Genomic DNA, 6,233 nt, shown 5'->3' with positions numbered 1-6,233 from the left:
GACCCAATTCCTTCCCGGTACGCCCCAAAACACTTCCGGTGTCCAAATACCATCGTCCTATATATCAATCTTTACCTCTCGACCATTTCGAGACTCCACGACATGTCCGTGATCTCATCCGTGACTCCAAACAACATTCGGTCACCAAAGCATATAACTCATATAGCACTATATCGTCAACGAATGTTAAGCATGCGGACCCTACGGGTTCGAGAACTATGTAGACATGACCGAGACACCTCTCCGGTCAATAACTAATAGCGGAACCTAGATGCCCATATTGGCTCCTACATTCTATGAAGATCTTTATCGGTCGAACCGTTATGACAACATACGTAATTCCCTTTGTCCATTGGTATGTTACTTGCCCGAGATTTGATCATTGGTATCTTCATACCTACAAGTCTCTTTACTCGTTTCGTAATACATCACCTTTTGATTAACTCCTTAGTCATTTGCTTGCAAGCTTATGATGTGTATTACCGAGAGGGCCCAGAGATACCTCTCCGATACTTAGAGTGACAAATCCTAATCTTGATCTATGCCAACTCAACAAACACCTTCGGAGATACCTGTAGAGCATCTTCATAATCACCCAGTTATGTTGTGACATTTGATAGCACACAAGGTATTCCTCCGGTATCTGGGAGTTGCATAATCTCATAGTCAAAGGAATATGTATTTGACATGAAGAAAGCAATAGCAATAAACTGAACGATCATTATGTTAAGAGAACGGATGGGTCTTCTCCATCACATTATTCTCCTAATGATGTGATCCCGTTATCAAATGACAACACATGTCTATGGTAGGAAACCTTAACCATCTGTGATCAACGAGCTTGACTAGTAGAGGCTTATTAGGGACACGGTATTTGTTTATGTATTCACACATGTATTTAATTTTCCGATCAATACAATTCTAACATGAATAATAAACCTTTATCATGAATAAGGAAATATAATATAAAATAACAAATTTATTATTACCTCTAGGGCATATTTCCTTCACCCTCACCTCCACCTGTGCGATTCTTCTTTGTTTGCAAAGAACACAAATGTTCGGATCTGGGAATTGGGATACCAAAAGTCTGCAAGCAACCCAAATATTCAAGCACTTCCAAAGTTTGAACCCCTTTGATATGTACAATACTCTGCATTATCGTGGACTAGGGGGTGTTTTCTTTTTGTGAGGGAAGTTGATAGTTACTACTTATAGCCATGCTTGATTGATACTAGAATGTAGAGACACTCCTGTTGTAAAAGGCAAACCAGATGTCGTATTGAGTGATGGCACCTTTAGTAGATTGACATGAGAATCCAGCTTGTGGCCTTTCCTACTATATCGAGTTAGTTTATCGTACATGTTAGACCCAAAGATTGACGTATATTGACACGTGGAGAATTTTTGTGTCCAGGATTAATTTTGTCGCCATTTCTGATTACTTGATTAGTAAAACCCAAATGGGGGAAAGCAGCGAGTGATCAACTCCCCTTAACAACTCAACTGATGCAACTATTTAGGTGTTGTGGTCCTTTTGTTCAAAGTTATCACTCGTGATAAAATATAATTTTGTCCATGGCACACTCATATTTGTTTCCTCATCCTGTTTGAGTTGATCATTGTACTGTAATGTTTTACCATACCATTTGGTTATGCATTTAATTTCTGAATCATGAATCGCGTCTAGGGGAAGTAGTTGTTTTCTCTTTTGATAAAAATCTTGTCTCAGAGGTCCAATAACTAATGTTCTCATAGTAACACTTAAAAGATTAAATCTATGTAATCATCTAATGTGTTTAGTTAAATCTATGTAGCCATTGTGATTCCTGACAAAGCAATTTTTCCGCTGTCATTTCCATGTGCAGAATCTGCACCTTGCAGTTCTGAGGTTGAATCAGATGGAAATAATTTAGTTGTCATTAGTGAACATGGTACGACAGCTGCAACTCCAACCGTTCCTTATAGTGATGGTTTTAAACTTTTAACCTTTCTGTTATATATCAATTTGTCACAAACACCTGCAGTGTAAACCATTCTCTATAGTGGCGACTTTGAACTTTTAGCATTTCTATTGTATATATCATTTTGTGACAAATAGCTGCAAGTTCAACCATTCCTTTTAGTGATGGCTTTAAGCTTGTAGCTTTTCTATTATATTAATATATCAATTTCTCACAAACACTAAACTGATTATATGAGCAAGAATGATATTTTTTGTTTCTCTGATCTTGGTATTTCACTATTTCGTAGGTGATGCCACCGATACACCTTGTCTAAGGGTAAAGAAAATTCATGTTATCTCCTTGTTACTTGGTTCGAAAAGCCCCTGCGTCTACAAGGTAATCGTCAGACCTTCTGAAATCCATCTTGAATAGTCAGCCTACTAAGCTTCACTTGATGCTTTTTAGCTCTTCACGAATGGAATGAAAGAGTTGAAACTCAAGGAAATAGCCCTGATGATTACAGACTATGGTAATTTGTCAACTCAACTCATCTTGAGCATCCTCACTTTTTCTCATGTAAAATGTCTTTAATGCAGACTTGCTTTCCCTGGACATATTTCATAACCTGTTTAATACAATTGGGAGGAAATCATTTGCCCCTCATTGTGCAAGCATCATATGGTATCAGAAAGCCTAAAATGAAATCTCTGCCGAAGTAACTTTAAAAAACCATCTAGTGATGAAAAGTACATGACTCAGCGGAGTTTGTTTATAGATGTTGTTTGATCATGTCTATGATATCAGTGATGCGATGGTCATATTTAGCTATAGCCGTGGTCTGTATTGCAGCAATAGATAGTTGATATAGTACTCCTACAGCTACTTAATTTCACTGTATAGGTTAGCTTTTGTGAGGTAGATATTTAACATATTCCAAGGCACTTCAACTGAAACTCAATTGCCAAGTGTACTCACAATTCATTGCTATAAATTATGAACTGTGGATGTATTCCATGTGATAAAGTTGTATTAGATCAGAAGCTACGTGATGAGGTGGTAAAGTGCCAAATTTTAGGAAGAAATTAGAGGAAAGTCCCCTCCATATTGTTCATTGTGGAAACGTTGTATTAGATTAGAGTCTAGGTGATGAGGAGGTAAAGTGCCAAAGTTGTTAGGAAGAAATCAGAGGAAAGGACCCTCAGTATTTTCATGCGAATTTGTAATGTCATCTAATGTCTGAATATTGTGAAACCTGATTTTTCACCCTAAAGTGTGTGCTCTAACCATGAGCTGGTTATATTCTACAGTAGTACACTAAGGTGAAGTGCTATCTGTGCTTGGATGTAATTCTTCTCATGCTTTTTGCCTAAATTAGTGCTGCAAGCCTATTGAGACATTTATGTAGTGTATCTATATGGATGCTAGGTAAATTAACGGACACAGTTGCTACTCAAGTTGAATGATTTGGATTTTTGGCGACAAATTATATGATGCATATGTTTTCTTTTTCATGGGCATAGTAGTGTACACACAATAGGATTAATTCAAACACAGTTAGCTGTGCCGGTTTGTGTATTTCTAAACTGAATTGTTGTTAATTCATAGTCCTTATATTTTCATTTCATTTGGGACACAGGACGAAGCCCTGCCAGAGCTGTTGCACTTTATTTATAGTGGAATATTTAAGACAAGCGATCCTATTCTACTTCTAAAAGTGATGTCTGTTGTTGATAAATTTGAAGTTGTCCACCACATGAGCTATTGTAGCCAGCTGTTGATTAGTCTACTGATGACAAAGGAGTTAGCTCTCCTGTACATTGATTACGATCACTCGGTCTCAATATCAAACGCTCTTCAGCATGTGAAGATAGCAACTCGGGAATTTTTGGCTGACAAGTACGAAAATCTTCATATGTGAGTGACTTCATTCTTGATAAATTTGGGCATTGCTGCCTTTGTATATTAGCTAAATGTTTGATTTGGTCCTGTTTTAGGTCTCAAGCTGAGGTTTTGGATATGTCTCTCTCAGGTATCAAAGCAATATTTTCAAGCAATAATTTTGAGGTGTTGTCGGAGGACTTCGTCTGGGATTTCCTGCTGAAATGGGCTCATGCAAAGTATCCAGAATCTGTAGAAAGGCATAGGATCTTGATCAAATCTTTAGTGCCATTGGTATGTTTGAGCCAGATGAGTTGTGGGAAACTTCTATCACTTTTGCCTTTCTAGGATTTGGACACTCTTCATTCTGCACGCATTGTGATCTCTGCCCTGCTATACAAGTTAAGACATGTGAAGACAATTGACTTTGAGCGCCCCACAAGCAATGAATTGCTTACATGGATCTCAAGTCTGAAGAATGCACGGGTCTTTACCGTATGGACATATCAGGTCTCAACCATTCCACTTTGTAGGACACTCGTTTTTCCTCCTTGTGGCATGCAATCTTAATGCTCAACTAGGGATTCACAGTTTTGGACTATACTTCGGGGTTGAAAAGGAAATATTTGTGCCAATAACCATTGAGTATGAATTTGCGACGAGAACCATACCTGCAGGTAACTTTGTGTTTAACCGCAGACAAGCCAATACCTTCACAAGTGAAAACCATCTACCAACGGGATTCTCAAAAGTGTTTAACATGTCCTAGGATCAGTTCGCTGCTGAAGCAAGTCCATTGTTTGTTGACAACATGTTGTATCTACGAGTTCAACTGACAGCAAGGCAACTTTAGTCCCAGCGCCCACCAAATGTGTTGGGGAACGTAGTAATTCAAAAAAATTCCTACGATCACACAAGATCTATCTAGGAGATGCATAGCAACGAGAGGGGAGAGTGTGTCCATGTACCCTCGTAGACCGAAAGTGGAAGCGTTATGTTAACACGGTTGATGTAGTCGAAAGTCTTCACGATCTAACCGATTCAAGTACCGAACGTACGGTACCTCCGTGTTCAGCACACGTTCAGCTCGATGACGTCCCTTGAGCTCTTGATCCAGTAGAGGGTCGAGAGAGAGTTCCGACAACATGATGGCATGGTGACGGTGATGGTGAAGTGATCCGTGCAGGGCTTCACCTAAGCACTACGACAATATGACCAAGGTGGTAAACTGTGGAGGGGGCACCACACACGGCTAAGGGACACTTGATGTGCCTTTGGGGTGCCCCCCGCCCCTATATATAAAGTAGGAGAGGGAGGAGGCCGGCGGCCGTGAGGGGGCGCGCCAAGGGGGAGTCCAACTAGGATTCCCTATCCTAGTTGGACTCCCTTTCCTATTCCAAGGGGGGAAGGAGGGAAGGGGGGAGAGGAAAGAGGGGGCCGCACCCCCTCCCCTGAGTCCGATTCGAACTCCCTTGGGGGCGCCACCCTGTGGGCTGCTCTCTCCTACTCCCTTATAGCCCATTAAGGCCCATAACTTCCCGGGGGGTCCGGCAACCCCTCGGTTCCCTGATAAATATCTGAAACGTCCCAAAACCTTTCCTGTGTCCGAATACCTTCGTCCAATATATCAATCTTTACCTCTCGACCATTTCGAGACTCCTCGTCATGTCCATGATCTCATTCGGGTCTCCAAACAAACTTGGGTCACCAAAAACACATAACTCATAATACAAATCGTCATCGAACGTTAAGCGTGCGGACCCTACGGGTTCGAGAACTATGTAGACATGACCGAGACACATCTCCGGTCAATAACCAACAGCGGAACCTGGATGCTCATATTGGTTCCTACAAATTCTACGAAGATCTTTATCGGTCAAACCACATAGCAACATACATTATTCCCTTTGTCATCGGTATGTTACTTGCCCGAGATTCGATCGTCGGTATCTTCATACCTAGTTCAATCTCGTTACCGGCAAGTCTCTTTACTCGTTCCATAATGCATCATCCCACAACTAACTCATTAGTCACATTGCTTGCAAGGCTTATAGTGATGTGCATTACCGAGAGGGCCCAGAGATACCTCTCCGATACTCGGAGTGACAAATCCTAATCTCGATCTATGCCAACTCAACAAACACCATCGGAGACACCTGTAGAGCATCTTTATAATCACCCAGTTACGTTGTGACGTTTGATAGCACACAAAATGTTCCTCGGTATTCGGGAGTTGCATAATCTCATAGTCAGAGAAATATGTATAAGTCATGAAGAAAGCAATAGCAATAAAACTAAACGATCATAATGCTAAAACAGATGGGTCTTGTCCATCACATCATTCTCTAATGATGTGATCTCGTTCATTAAATGACAACACATGTCTATGGCTAGGAAACTTAACCATCT

At 40.6% G+C, this 6,233-nt stretch overlaps 1 pseudogene; it reads left to right on the top strand.

Moving 5' to 3' along the window:
- LOC119358092 overlaps window positions 1-4,677 on the top strand; it is a 6,058-nt pseudogene extending 1,381 nt beyond the window's left edge.
- Window positions 4,678-6,233: the final 1,556 nt, after the last annotated feature.

The sequence above is a fragment of the Triticum dicoccoides genome, chromosome 2A (genome assembly GCF_002162155.2).
Source record: "Triticum dicoccoides isolate Atlit2015 ecotype Zavitan chromosome 2A, WEW_v2.0, whole genome shotgun sequence".
Classification (NCBI taxonomy): domain Eukaryota; kingdom Viridiplantae; phylum Streptophyta; class Magnoliopsida; order Poales; family Poaceae; genus Triticum; species Triticum dicoccoides.
The sequence above is the reverse complement of the archived record's forward strand: the minus strand, read 5'-3'. Positions and strand labels throughout refer to the sequence as shown.